At 50.8% G+C, this 14,709-nt stretch overlaps 1 protein-coding gene across 8 annotated transcripts in view; it reads left to right on the top strand.

Annotated features, from left to right (window-relative positions):
• ZBTB7C (zinc finger and BTB domain containing 7C) overlaps positions 1-14,709 on the top strand; it is a 373,879-nt gene that overhangs the window by 324,981 nt on the left and 34,189 nt on the right. Inside the window, exons 1-2 of one of the 8 annotated variants that reach the window (XM_059894673.1) lie at positions 4,903-4,987; positions 7,515-7,662. The exons of the other annotated variants lie outside the window; for them this stretch is intronic. The gene's annotated coding sequence lies outside the window, so the exon portion shown is untranslated. Of the gene's footprint in view, positions 1-4,902; positions 4,988-7,514; positions 7,663-14,709 lie in introns of those variants that run through there. 8 annotated transcript variants of the gene reach the window in all.

Here is a 14,709-nt window from a genome sequence, read left to right as displayed (position 1 = left end):
GCATTCCATCATGCGTATGGGCCCTGAGAGTCTCTGGCCAAGGGGTGGGCCGGCTGCCTTCTCCTTGGGCCACTGTGGTTCAGTAAGGCCCAGCCAGCTTCACCCACCCTACTCTGGGAGGTACTGAGGAGAAGTTGAACCAGTCAGGGAGGAAAAGGTTAGGAAGTGGAGTGACAGGCAACCCCCTGGTCCCACTCCGGTGGAGTTTATCTCCTCGATGGGCACATTTATTCTGACCCTTGTAGAATTGTTCCCCAAGATGCTTTGAACCTCCAAGATGGGATAATGGGCACTTCCCTTTTCGGAGTGGGTAATGCTTTAAAAAACTGGGTGTAGATGTTTGTTTTCATTCGTTCACTCCACAAATATTTGGTGCCTATCACGTGCAAGAGGCTCTGTGCTGGACACCACGGAACCTCCACAACATGGAACCCACACAACAGGCAATGAGTCTTCACTTAGATGTGGTGAACTTAGAAGAGCTTTTGACTTGGCTTCTGGCCACGCCCCACATCCTGACACATATGTGACCCCCAGCAGGGCAGATAATCTCCTCAGGTATCAGTTTCCCAATCTATAAAATTGTACTAACTGACCTTTAAGTTCATCCCAGCTCTAAAAACTCTCATTCCCTTAGCCATTCCACTCCTGGGAGAAGACCCAAAAGAAATGAAAACAGACTCAAATTCTTGTTGAACGAACACACATGTTCATATAGCACTATTCACAATAGCCAAAAGGCTGAAACAATGCAAAAGTCCATCCACAGATAAATGAATAAACAAATTGTGGCAGAGCCATACAACAGAGTATTATTCAGCCATCAAAAGGAGTGAAGTGCTAGTGCATGCTGCAAGTCAGATGAACCATGGAAACCTTATGCCAAGTGAAAGAAGCCAGACAGAGCAGGTCACATATTATATGATCCCAGTTACATGAAATATCCAGAATGAGTAAATACATAGAGACCGAAGGTGGATTGGTTGTTGCCAGGATCTGGGGGAGGGGCAGGTGGGAGTAACTGCTAAATGGCTATGGGGTCTCCTTTTAGGAGGAGGAATGTATTTGAGAACTAGATAGAGGTGGCAGCTGCACAATATTGCAAACGTACACATGCCACTGAATTGTTTACTTTAAAATGGTTAGTTTTCTGTTATGTGACTTTAAACTCAATTCACAAAAAAAAAAACCCTCTATAATTCCTAATAACCATAGCATAAGTACAGTCTGTGTCTCCTATGCCATACTCCCTGGGTATAAACTAGGGTCGCAGTGGAAGTAATAAACAATAGTATTCCGCTGGCTCTTTCTGCCACTCTGGGTTTCCTATAGCTGAGCTTTCAGCGAGTCTGGGGCTGCATTCACCACGATCCTCCGTGTGCCCAGGGTGTCTCATGACTCCTGCTCTGTGCACCTGCCAACTTGCTGTCCTCATGCTGGGACCTGCTGCACTGATCCTGCATGGCCGGCCTGCTGCCGCCTGTGGAGTGTGGGCCAGGGTACAGACCCAAGGTCGAGGGGGCCCTGCCCACCCGGAGGGAACACCACGAGGGGCCCGCACTATGTTCTCTGCAGAGGCGGGAAGACACACTTTCCCACCTTTGTGCTGGCACCTGTAGCATAGGCCCCGGGGGCCTGTGTTCCCATCTCAGAGATGTTAGAGACACAGGCCCTTTAGAATGCACTCTCCCTTTAGGACTCCTTTCCTAGTGCAGAACCTGGTACATTGTAGGTACTCAATAATTATTTGTTAAGTGAATGAATAAACAGATGAGAAGGGATATTGGAATCTTGGGAGATGCACTAGAGGGCCATCTTAGCAACAGAATCCAGCTGCACCCAAATCTCCCATCACCTCCAAGCCTGAGGGAACCATTTGAGGGTCCAGATTGTGACCTTCAGCTCCATCTGCCTTAGGAAGAGTCACATTTGGTGGGCAGCTTGCTCCTTCAAACAACAGATGCTTGGCTGCCTGGTTCCCAGGCCCTCCCAGATGGGCCCTGGCCTGCTCTGATTCTGGGTGGATGCAGCTTAAGTCCAGGCTGGGTCTGCCATGTGAGCTGGGGAAGGCAGGGGATGGAAAGAGCCTGATGATGAGTCCTGCCCAACCTCTTACTTCAGCACCAGGGGAGGCAGCGGGGCATCAAGCAGGGCCTGAGTGCTGGTCCTGCCTGCTGGGAGATGGTGATGGTAAGATCCAACTCCGTCAGTGAGGATGGAGGATACGGTGTGACCTAGTGCCTGGGCACTTATAGGTGCTCAGTAAACGTGGTCATTGCTGCCACAGTTAGCTCTTGTAACTTCAGCAGCTCACCTCCCACCACTTTCACACATGCCTCTGTTGCTGAAAGTGGCTGAATTCTTTGGTATCCTCTACATATGCCCTGACTGTACTTTCTCACCCCACTTCTCTGCTCGTTCATTCATTCATTCAACAACTCATCTTAAGCAGCTACTCCATGCCAGGCCTTGTACTAGGCTCGGGTTTGCTGGGTCTGTGGGTGTGCCCCACACACCCTTTCTCATTCGCCAGTTTTGTGTGTTTATTGAAGGGACCCTCAATAAGAGGAAGGAGGTTTGAAGTGGATTAGGGGCACGCCATATCAGAGTCACCAATAGGATGTTTTCAAGTACCACCCATCTCATTCTGCTAATTGTCACCCCCATTAAGAGCAGGGAATTGGGAACAGATTTTCTGCCCTGAAATGCTCATGGGCACATGCCCAAGAGGGCTCTGGGATGCTCCAAAACACTTTTGGAACTTTTGTGACTTTTGACTTTGGATTTGTTTGCACCATGCTCAGCTCTGGGAGAATAACTCTCTGTAGGTGGGCAGGCCTGATGGTTACCTGGTTAATTCAGCCTCACTAAATAGTTCAGGTCCAAAACATTTACCTCCAGGTGGGCCTGAAGTGTGACCATCTACTTTGTCTCAATTGACTGGCTAATTATCAGTTTCTCCTTTAATTATAAGTTTTGGGAACACAGCCTTCAGCAGTGGGTTCCTGGTGAGCAGGACGCAGATCTCAGGGAGTCCTAGGGAGACAAGGACTTGCATCCCCCCACTCACCGTCCAGGAGTTCCTTCCCACTCAGAGGAGATGGGTGCTAGAATCCTGGAGGATGGAGGGAGAATTCTTCAAACATTTGTTCTGGAACGAAGTTTTTCAAGGTAGCTGCCAGTGTGCATCTATAGACTCTCTTTTTTTCCTCCCCACTCTCTCATTTTTCTCTCCAACAGTTTTTCAATTAGTCAGATTAAATCAAAGGGGAGACTTCAACTAAGTACTAACCTGGCTTTACCACCCAAGGTGTATATGACAGCCTGTAACCAAGAGACCAGCGAAACTCCTTTCTAGCAAAGACAATGGGGACAGTGTGGAAAAAAATGTATGAATACTGTTAAGTGAAAAAAAAGCAGATTACAAGGCAATTTATAGTGTATATTCCCATTTTTAAAACACCAGTATGCATAAAAATACAGATATCAGAAGGTGTGAATGAGGGGGACCCCGAATAGCCGGATGAACAGTGACTTTTATTTTCTTCCTTTCCTTCTTCTGTATTTTCCAATATTTTTAGGAATGAGCCTTTATAATAAGAAAAAAACAAAAGAGGAGGACATTTTTTTTCACTTTTTGCCCCTATATAATATATTATAAATTTCTTTCCATTCTGTTCCCATTGCCTTTGCTAGAAGGGACTCTCTTGATTAGAGGCTCTCAGACACACACACACGTAGGATGCTAAGGAAAGGTACTAAGCCAGGTTAGTACTTAGTTGAAGCTTCCTCCTTGATTTAATTAGATTAACGGAAAAAGTGAGCGTGGTCAGGGCTGGGGGCCGGGGGAAAGGAGGTGTAGGCACTGCGTGCCCCTGGAGTCCTGTGGGTTCTCAGTGGAGAGGTGCATTATGGGACTCCTGACTCTGACCTGCAAGTCCAGGGGATTCGCTGTGGAACCATCACATTGTAGGAGTCCCATCCCAAGGGCTCAGTGGATCAGTGAGGACGCAAGTCCATCAGTAATTTGAACTAGGCTCCTGCCAAGCCCAGAGCCCTCACCTGCCCCTGGGGTTCTTGTGTCTCCTCTGCTTGGGAAATCAGCCACTCGGGCAACCAGTATTTCCTGAGCGTAGACAATGCTCTCAGCGGCCGGAGGTGCTTGTAAAGCAGGGAGCATTTGGCATCAGTGTCCTGGATAGAGAAAAACTGCTGGTGGCCCATCCCCCAGGCTAAATCCCCACCCGCATCTGCCTTACTCTGGGCATCCGAGCACTCTCTGCTTTTCTTTCCCGGACCTTTACCACATTGAACTGTACCGAGTTTTGTGGGTTTTTTTTAAATAAAGAACCCATTGCAGCTACTAGATTGTCAGTTCTTTCATTCACTCTTGGAGCCTCAGTCTCCTCGTAAGAAAATTAGGACACTAATAGTTACATTGAAGAATTGTGAAAATTAAGTTAAATCGGGTCATGGGAGTAAAGTACCCCACAAAGTACCTGTGACACAGCAGCGGCTCATTCAGTGGAGTCCTGACCCCCACCGCCCTCCTGCAGCGCGACATGCTTGCCTTCCATTCCTGCAGCACCCAGCCCAGGGCCTGCCTGTTGCATAGAAGGGGCTCAGTGGGCATCTGCTGGATTTGCCTGAACCTGCCCTGGGGAGGTAGGAGGAGGGGAGGGAGGGGAGAGGGAGCAAACATCCCCGTAGCACCGAGTTCTAGAGTCAGGCACTGTCTTAAGTACACGTAGATGGATTATGTGCTTAGTCTGCAGAGGACAGCTGGGGTCCCGTGCTTAGGAGCTGGGGGATTAGCCAGCCAAGCAGGTGGGGTCGCTCCAGGCACCTCTGTTTAACCTGAACACTCTCCCATTCAGATGCAGGGAGGAGAAAACCGACACTGGGAAAAAGCCCGAGGGAATTCTCTGCCTCTCCCCCAGAAGAAGGGGAAGCAAGCCTGGGATTCTTACTCTCCCAGAAGCTACAGGTGAAGCCCTCAGATCCCATCCTGGGAGTGGGGAGGTGGGAGGTAGAATAAATCAACTCGGAACTGCATGATCTTAACCGATCCCAGGCAAGCCCACAGGAGGTGAAGAAGGGCCACTATTGGGCTTCCTGGAACCCTGGGCCCCAAACAAGTCCCTGGAGGTTCCAGCACGTGCCTCCTCTCCTGGGCTGGCTGTTGCCACTTCGATCTTGCTTCTGTCTTCTTGTCCAGGCACTGGGCTAGAAGCCCTTCCACACTGCCACCCCACCCCAGACAAGAATGCAAGGAGCTGCAGCTACGACCCTACAAGGGTCCCTTTTATGTCCCTTGTCACCCATAGAACCAGGTGGGCATTTGAGCGGGGAGAGAATGACAAGGTAGAAACCAAAACTCTGTTGAATGGGCTGTTTAACTGTAGCACTGTGGGTGGGAGAAACAATGCTTGAGAAAAAGCACAGAGGCTTGTATGCTGGGAACATTGTAAAACACCTTTTTTCTCTTCTCCCTCTTCTCTGTGCACTCTGAGAGATGACCTATTTTGATGCTGGCAAAGATGTGAGTTTAATTAACTAGAGGGGTCAAAGGGTCAAGGAAAATTTGAGAATTAAAAAAAAAAATGGTGTCAGTATGTTAATAACTATGTGACTCATCACAAAAACATCACTGAATGAGAAGGACTTTGGGCAGCAGGAGACCAAGGTCTCAATTCCTTTGACGAGCAGGTGTCCTTGACAGAGCCATTTCCTGGCTCTACTTCCCAGGCTGCAGTGCTCTGAGATCCTCCTGCTAAGAGATGCTTTGATTCTTTTTTCTATGTTGGGCCATAGAGAGCATCTTTGAGGGCAGGCTCTCAACCTTCTCTCCATTCTATCACTGGGAGGTTTGGGGGGCTGGGAAAACCGGGTCGCTGTGTCCCAGAGCAAGTTCTATCTTTACTTGAGTTCAGGATATCATGCAAACCCTCCTCTTTATACAAGGATGTCACCTCAGTGGGTGCTTATCCACACAGGGTGCTGGGATGTTCTAAGCCCCTGTGCTCTCCTGGGGGAGGTGGTCTCTGTATGCCCAGCGGTACTCATCCTTTCATGTGACAGACACTCGCCCCTGAGCCAGGCCCATGTTGGAGGGCTGGAGGGCCACCAAGATAGTGGAGGTCCCTGTTCCTGAGAGCTCGCATTCCAGGGGGCAGTGTCACCAGGCTACTCACTGCAGGCTGAGCTGGGGCCCTAAGAGGCAGGGACAGGGCCTTCATCCCAGGAGCTCACGTTTCCATTGGGAACTACAGGAGATGAATTCAAGTGAAGAGAGAAAAGGGAAAACCTAGGAGAGGGGATGCAACACAATCCAGGGACAGGGTGCCGAGCAGAGAGGGAGTCCAGGCAGGGGAGAACCACCCACGCCAGCAGCAGGAGGGCCTGGCTCTTAAAGAAAGTGGGTGGGAAAGCTGGGGCGGGGACCAGCTGGCCAGCCACAGCCAGACTTAGCCCTGCAAAAAGGGAATTGCAAGGTCTTGTTGGGTGGGGAGGGGAGGAGAGCCAGGGGTGGAGAGGGGAGGAAAGGCCTTCTCCCTGTTCCAATTCAGGGCCTGTTTGAATTCTCTGGTGCAACACTGCGCCTGTCCCAGCCCCAAGGACTCTTCTGTTCCCATTGTTTCCTGCACCCCACACCCCGGCCCAAGAATAAAGATAAACACCCCTTGCCCATCACCGCCTGCCCTCCCCACCCGTGTGACTCAGGCTGGTGGCCTGGGGGCAGCAGCCCTGCTCGGCCTGGCTCTGCTCAGCTGCCTCCGTCTGCTGCTGATTTGCTGCTCCCAACCAATAGCCCTTTATGTCTCTGCGACCTAAATTAGGGTGGTTTTTTTTTTCCTGGATTAAAAAAAAATGGTACCTTTCTCCCCCTGTGGTGTGCAGATTATTACAGTGTCTGCTTGCTTAGAGGGGACAAGAGAGAACATGAACTCGGACAAGTCCAGTCTAATTGTGATGTGCGACTGCCCGAGGTCTCCTGTCCACTCTGGCCAGTTCTGAGCCAAACCAGTTTGCCATGGCCAGACTGGGCCCGGTTTCCACAGCGTTTCCTGTCAGGAAGTTCCCCCGCCCAGTGTGCGCTGTTAAATGTATCCTTTTCATTCCTTTTCCTCTTATAAACTTCCCTTTCAGGTCATCCTGAAGGGAGAGTGGGGATGTGGCTGGGCAGGGGGAAGGGAACCCAAGGCCCCATTCCCCAAAGGGAGGAGGCCAGCAGGGCGCTGGCCAGGGTCAAACACCTGGGGTCCCAGCCCCAGGACGAAGCATAGGGTGACTTCCTCCTCTGCAGGGGTGCGCTGCCTCACCCCCCAAATAAGGCTGTTAGGTGCCCCCTCTCCTCCCTTCCCCCCAGGGGAGGTGGTTACCAGTGAAGTGGGATTTGAGGAGTAATGGGAAGAGTACCCCATTCTAAAAATACCTCCCTCCTTCTCCCATCCTAAAAATACCTCTGCCACAAACTTCCCACGGAGAGTGAAATTCTACCTTTCCCATTTCAGTCTTCGCTTGTTTGCTTGTTGCAAGCGCCCCGAGGAGGCATTAATAAGGCTTGGCCAGCTCGCCTCCTGCATCCAGCTACTGAGTGTGGGAAGCTGGCGGCCGCCCTTCAGGAGTGGAACGTGGGAAGGCTGCACATCCCTAGGAGAGGTGAGCTGGAGTTGGGCGCCAAAGGCAAACCTGGCCAACTGGGGTGACTGTCCAGGGACTGGCTGGGGAGGAGGAAGGATGGGGAGGTCAGGGGAGAGGTAACTTCTCCTGACCCTGTGCTGCAGGCTTCATATATCATCTCACTTAACCCTTGGATCCATTTTGTAACATGAGTACTTTTTTCCCTGTTTTGGGTATTCTTACCCATTTTACAGATGAGGGACTTGAAATTCAGAGAAGCAAAGGGTCATGTGAGCTCACACAGCTGGGACTAGAAATTATAAGTGTCTAATTCCAAAGATCAAATGCCTTCCTCATACCCCAGCCTGCCTCTAAGGGACGTCCATGCTTCATTCATTCATTCATCGTAAAATACATGTAACATAAAATTCCATTTAAGTGTATTATTCAGTGACATCAAGTACATTCACTTGTGTGCAGCTGTTACCACTATTCATCTCCAGAACTTTTTTATTACCCCAAACTGCAACTCCGTAACCATTAAACAATAGCTCCCATTCTCCTCCCCTCAGCCCCTGGCAGCCACCTTTCTGCTTTCTGTCTCTATGAATTTGTCTATTTCAAGTAGCTCACATAAGTAAAATCATACAATATTTGTCCTTTTGTGACTGACTTATTTCACTTAGCATAATATTTTCAAGGTTCATTCATGATGAAGCATGTTTCAAAACGTCATTCCTTTTTAAGGTTTTTGTGTGGATATACTACATTTTATTTATCCAGTCACCTGTTGATGGATTTTGGATTGTTTCCATCTCTTGGCTATTGTGAATAATGCTGTTGTGAACATGGATGTAAAAATATCTGTCTGAGTCCTTGTTTTTAATTCTTTTGGGTATATACCCAGAAGTGGGATTGCTGATCATATGACAATTCTGTGTTTAATTTTTTGAGGAACTGCTGTACTGTTTTCCATAGCAGCTGCAGCATTTTACATTCCAGTCAGCAATGCACAAGCATTCCAATTTCTCCACATTCTCACCAACACTTTCTTGTTTTTTGATAGTAGCCAGCCTAATGGGTATGAGGTAATATTTCTTTGTGGTTTTGATTTGCATTTCCCTAATAATTAGTGTTATTGATCATCTTTTCATATGCTTATTGGTCATTTGAATATCCTTGGAGAAATGTCTAGTCAAGTCTTTTGCCCTTTTGGGGGGGGGGTTGGGTTGTTTGCAGGTGCTGTTTTTTTTTTTTTCTTTTTGGTTGTTGTTGAGTCATCCATGCATCGTTACTCAAAATTATAGATAATCAGGAATTTTTCAGAGAATCTAAAGTCATCATTTATGTTCATAACAAGAAACCCTGGGTTAGCTGCAGTGCTTTCTGGATCTGCTAAACAGTACATGCAGTGCTTTTGTGTAAAGTGTGTTTTATTGCATTTCAAATATCTTAAAATCCATAGTTCTTATGAAATTTTCATTCATGAATCGTGCATGTACATTACCATGTACCAGGTACTGTGCTGCAGGCATTAAAGGAATATGACATGATCCCTGCCCTTAAGGATCTAGAGCCTGCTGGGGAGAAGCCGTTACAACACAAAATGGCATGTGCACATTTTCTGAACCAGAAATCTCGGTGTATAATCTGATGGGAAAATTTTGGTGCATGAGGCTGGGCTATGAGACAAGCTGGGAAAGGGGAGAACGTAGGCTCAGAAGGAAGAAAAGGAAAGGATCAGCACAGAAACATCAGGAAAGATGAGGGTCGGGGAGTGGGGTGTGGTTTCTGGTCTCTAGACCTCTCTTCTCGTGCAGAAGCTTCCACGATCGCATGTTTGCATCCCTCCCTCCATCATGTGCAGATGCCTGTCCCCTTTTGTAGCTGCTCTGGGCTTCTAGTCTGCTGCAGACTTTTAAGGGAGCAATGGGATGTAGGGATGCAAAGTAGGACTCAGGGGGGAATCTCTGACCTCTTGGTGCTGTTTCAGGGGGGGATTTCCCTTCTGCAGGAGAACACTGCATGGGAAGAGGTGTGGCCCCATGCTGGGATAGGGCAGGTTCTTCCCAGCTTTGCTGGGCTCCTGGCCAGCATCCACTGGGATCTGCAGCCTTCCTCCTCCTCTTCCTCCTGCTACCTCTGCCTTGACCAGCAAGGTAGCACTAATTCTTTTCTCAGGTGGCGCCATCCAATGACAGTGTCTTCGTGACTTTCACAGCTGGAGGCCAGGTACCAGTCTGCAGTCAGGGGTTTGTCATACCAGGTCCTGGTGGAGATAATTCTAGAACCAAGCAGGCAGGACCAACTTTGTTAACTTCCAGGATGCCAGGGCCTAAAAGTATTCCGTCCCTCACTCACTAGACTGGAAACTCATTGTGGACTTTTGTTCCCTGCTATATGCCTCCTAATGCCTGGCACATCGTACATGTTTAACATGTACTTGTTGAGTGGGTGAAGGAATGAGTCCCTGTCTGCCTCTTGACATTGCCTTGAAGTCACACAGACCTGGGTGTGGGTCCTGGCTCTGCCACGTGCCTTGGGTAAGTGAACTCATCTCTGAGAGCCTCAGTTGCCTCCCCTGTGAAATGGGGCAGTGATTCTAGGAGCCTCATCCAGAGCCTGACGTATCACTTCCCTCTTCTTCTCCCCCAGGGGCCAGACCTGACTCTCCTGAAGCACTTTCCCAACCACTAACTCCCTAAGCCTTTTATCACATTTTTTTTTTCTAATCTCCCACCTTGGCTCAAATCCCACCCCTCCTTCTTGCCTTCCTCAGGGACAGTCAACTCCCTTTTTTTGCTCCACTCACAGGGCAGTGGCGAGGCCTTTGGTTAAGAGCACAGACCTGGAATTGGAAGGACTGGGTTCCAAGATAACCCACGTACAGCTCAAAGCCTTGCTCCTGATAATAGAGGCTCCCAGGAGATGGGGGGCGGGGTGTGAGAGAGGTTCGAGCAGCCCGACCTGCTTTCTTGGGCCTCCATTGACCACAAAGCGGGCATTTCTACAGCACGTGCCGTGAGCTCTCCCAGCTGCCTGCCGTGTGCCGGCCCCGGGTAGACCCTGGAGGGTGGCCTGTTTTCACAGTCTGGGGATGACACGGGGGCAAGGCGGGTGAGCCACCTGGAGGGTGCTGTGGCAGCTCCCTGTCATCCCATCAGATGCAGTGGCGGGGGTGGGATGGGGGAGAAGAGTCAGGGAGGACCTGTCACGGGGAGCGGGTACAAGCTGGGCCCTGGAGAATGGCTCAGAGCTGACCGGACAAGGAAGCGAAGGGCCTTTTCAGATTGGAGCAGGGAGAACAGGAACGGGGAGGGGCATGCCACCCACGGAAACACCTGGACAGGTGAGCCCAGTGGTGAGGAGACAGTGTGTTCATTTTTTCTATCAGTGAAGCAACAACAACGTGTGAGCCCTTGTCTGCGCCAGGCCCTGCACTGGGGGGGGGGGGGGATACGAAGGCGGGTGGGGCACTGTGAGTGCCTCTGGGAATGTGGTGACCTCGTGGTGGGTGCTGCATGCCTTTGGGGGAGGAGGGCAGGATGCAGAGCTTGTCCCCTCCTCAAACACAGTGCCCTGCTGGTCTCTCCCGCTGCGATGTCCTTGGCCTCCACCTGAGGGAGCTGGGTTCTCCAGCCCCAAAACTCAGACCTCAGAGTAGATTGCTAAAGTGAAGAGGGCCCTGAGAGGCGATCCATGCCCAGAGATCTCAAATTTTAGAGAGCAGCTAGTTAAATCTAAAGATGCCAAGAGCCCACCCGAGAGGCTCTGTGTCCTCGGTGGAGCCAGGGAATATGCATTTTTAATAAGCTTCAAAGTGACTCTACCGTGGTTCTCAGCCTTGGCTGCACATGGGGAGGCCCTGGGGAGTTTATAAAACACCGATGCCCAGGCCCCATCCTTGGAGAGCCTGGTTCAACTGGTCTGAGGTTGGGGTCTGGACATGGGTGGTTTTAAGAGCTCCTGCAATGGTGTAACGTGCAGCCTGGGTTAATACCCACAGGACTCATGTTTGAGGACTGCTAACTCATCCAACTACCTTGCATTTGTCAGGGTTCTCCAGAGAAGCAGAACCAATAGTGTGTGCGTGTGTGTGTGTGTGTACATACAGAGAGCAAGAGAGGGAGATTTATTTTAAGGAATTGGCTCATGTCATGGTGAGAGCTGGCAAGCTCAAATTCTGCAGGATAGGCCAGGAGGCTGGAGACCCAGGACAGAGCTGATGTTGCAGTTCTGGTCTGAAGGCGGTCTGAAGGCAGAATTCCCTCCTCCCCCGGGGATCCCAGTCTCTTCTCTCTTAGGGTCTTCAACTGATTGGATGATTCCCACACATATTATGGAGGGTGATCCGCTTTATTCAAAATCTACTGATGTAAATGTTGATCTCATCTAAAAAAGACTTTGCAGATCCATCTAGAGTGGTGTTTGAACAAATATCTGGAAACTGTAGCCTAGACAAGTTGACACACCTCAACTTAACCATCACACGCCTCATTTTGCAAATAAGGGAACTAAGACCCAGAGAAATAGAATAACTCATCCAGGGCCCCATACCTGGTTCTTCCTGGTTTATCTGTCATACACTCATAGATTGTAAAATCATAAAAGACCGTAAAGTTAGTCCGACTCGTTCACTTACAGGGGAAGCTATGAGTCAAGGGGGCTGACCACCCTTTCCGGGTCACGCGTTTTGGCAGAGAGAGGAGCCGGGTCTTAAACCCAAGGGTTCTAATGTCCAGGGGCTGTTCCTTCCTCTCCTCCCAACGACAACGTAGTGAGATCTCAAAGAGACGGACGTTTCTCTGCTCATGTGGACGCGCCCTGCCTCTCTCCCCAGCCCCCAGCCCGCAGACTTACTCTTCAAGATCTTGGAAACAGGGCAGGGACGCTGTGCATTGACGCCACCTCTCAGTAGAGGGGAGGGATGGGAGGCCTCCCAGTGGTTGCCAACTCCCTGCATGTATACTCGGGCCCCGCTGGTATCTATAATTTTGTGGCTGCTTCATGTGTGCTTGGGTTTGCACACTTAATGCCATCATCCAAAGAGACGGTCTCCGCACGCCCGCCTCTTGTTCAGCATTAAATGTGGCTTGTGCGATAGAATTTGCTTTCGGTCAAAGCCCAGTTATAGCGGCTGATCTTGTTAGTAGCACACCTCCCCCACCCCTGCCCCCCAAGGGCTTCAGAGCACAATGGGTTGTGCGGACCCTCTGAAATATGCATGTGATGTTGGCCAGAGATTGTGATCCAAACGGAGTCTGGATGAAGCAGGCTGTGGGCAGACGGAGGACTCCAGAGACAGGGCCGAAAACCAGGGCTGGCAGAGCCAAGGTTGGCACTGGGCCAGGCCCCAGGGACACCCTGTAATAATCGTGGGGCCTCAGAAGGTGTGCGGCATTGAAGCCAAAGGTTCAGCTGGCCAGGATACGATGCCTGGCTGGCAGATGCAGGAGACAGCAGACGTCACCTGCCGGAGACAGGAGATCTCCAAAGGCAGGGCTGCCTCACACAGGAAGCTTCCATGCTGGGGCTAGATCCAGGCACTGGTTGCAGAGAAAGGGAGGGGACAGGGGACGGAGCTGGCAAGTCCTGGTGCTGAGCTAACTCTAAGGGTGAGGGGTGCATTCGAAGGTGGGCTGTCCCACCCTGCCCTCCTCATCTGATGACAGAACTCAGGTGTCCTCAAACAGGAACACTTCTCCGGGCAGGAAGCTGTGTGGTGTGATAGGAGGAAGCCCCAGGCTGGGGGTCCGGGGACCCAGGCCAGGCCACAGCTACCTGTGTGACCTCGGGGAGACTAGCTCGAGTTGGAGCCAGGGCAGGAGATCAGGCCTCCAGGCTCCTATCCCAGAGGGCTCTGTCCTGTGTTCCAGAGCTTTCCAATCAGTAGCCTAGATACTGACTCCTCAGCCCCCCTGTCAGCTGAGCAGCCAGCAACCTCTCAAGAGCCCTCCTACTCCTGTGTGCCATAAAAATAGTATTTCTCTATGGATCCCAGGACTGAAAAATTGGGAAAGCACAGCTCCATACCCGCGTTCCCTTCCGGGATTCCTTCCGGGGTCACACCAGTTCTGCAGGATATTAAAGATGTTTAGAAGAGCAGAAAGTTTGAACAGGTTTGGGAGATGCAGAGTTAAACAAAGTTAAACAGGTTTGGTTCATATGGGCTTTCTCAGAGGGGCGTGTGTGTGTATGTGTAGCATCTATTGTGAATCTTGAACAGGGCTCTGGTGTTCAGGGTCCCAAACATATTTGTGTCATCTTTGAAGTTCGTAGTTGCAAAAAGAGACACGAACCACCGCTGCTGCTAGCTGTCACTCACTTGAGATTCAAAGTCCTGGCAGCAGTGTCCAGGCCGGGCCTGGGTTAAGTGCCCATGAGCCTGTTGCCAGGGGTGGGAGTAAAGGGAGGCCCCTCTTCCCCAGCGGGAAGTCAGATCCTGCTTCCTACCAAGGCTTTCACAATGGGGGCCTCTCCCAGACCAAAAAGACATGTCAGATCTTGGCAGCTGACATCTTTGAACAGGGAGTCCTTTTCTCGGACGGGGGCTGCAGGATTATGAGGCACCCACCGTGGGCTGTGCCGCTCTCTAAAGTAAGCCGTCCCTGCCCTTTTCCTCTCGAGCTCCTGCTGCCGTTCATTCCCCCCTCCCGGAGAGCACCCCCCTTCAGTCCCCCTTCCTCTGGCGGTTTCCACCACTGTCCTTCCCCTTCCCACACCTCGCATGGCCAGTGGTGTAGACAGTAGGCCCGAGGCCCGAGGGGCAGGTGCCCTGGATCTTCCAAGGGGGCAAGCAGTTGCCCTCAGGAGCTCACATGTACTTCTCTCAGGCTAATCCAGAAATCCTTGAAAACTTCGGTGCAGGATAAAAATGGCTTTGGTTGTTCCCACCAACGGAGTTCCTCATTAAAACCTCCCCTGGTGGGAATCGCCAGTGGAGGGAATGGCAAGCTGGGTAGCATCATTTCAGTCTGGGAGAAGAGAGGTGCATTGGGGTGTTGAGAGCTTAGGGAGGTGCCCTCCAATTACCCCATCCAGCAGCCGCCCACGTGGGGGGCCAGCCCTGCTCCTGCTTCCCAGCGG

Source organism: Balaenoptera ricei, chromosome 14 (genome assembly GCF_028023285.1).
Source record: "Balaenoptera ricei isolate mBalRic1 chromosome 14, mBalRic1.hap2, whole genome shotgun sequence".
Lineage (NCBI taxonomy): Eukaryota > Metazoa > Chordata > Mammalia > Artiodactyla > Balaenopteridae > Balaenoptera > Balaenoptera ricei.
This window is presented reverse-complemented; position numbering and strand designations above follow the sequence as displayed.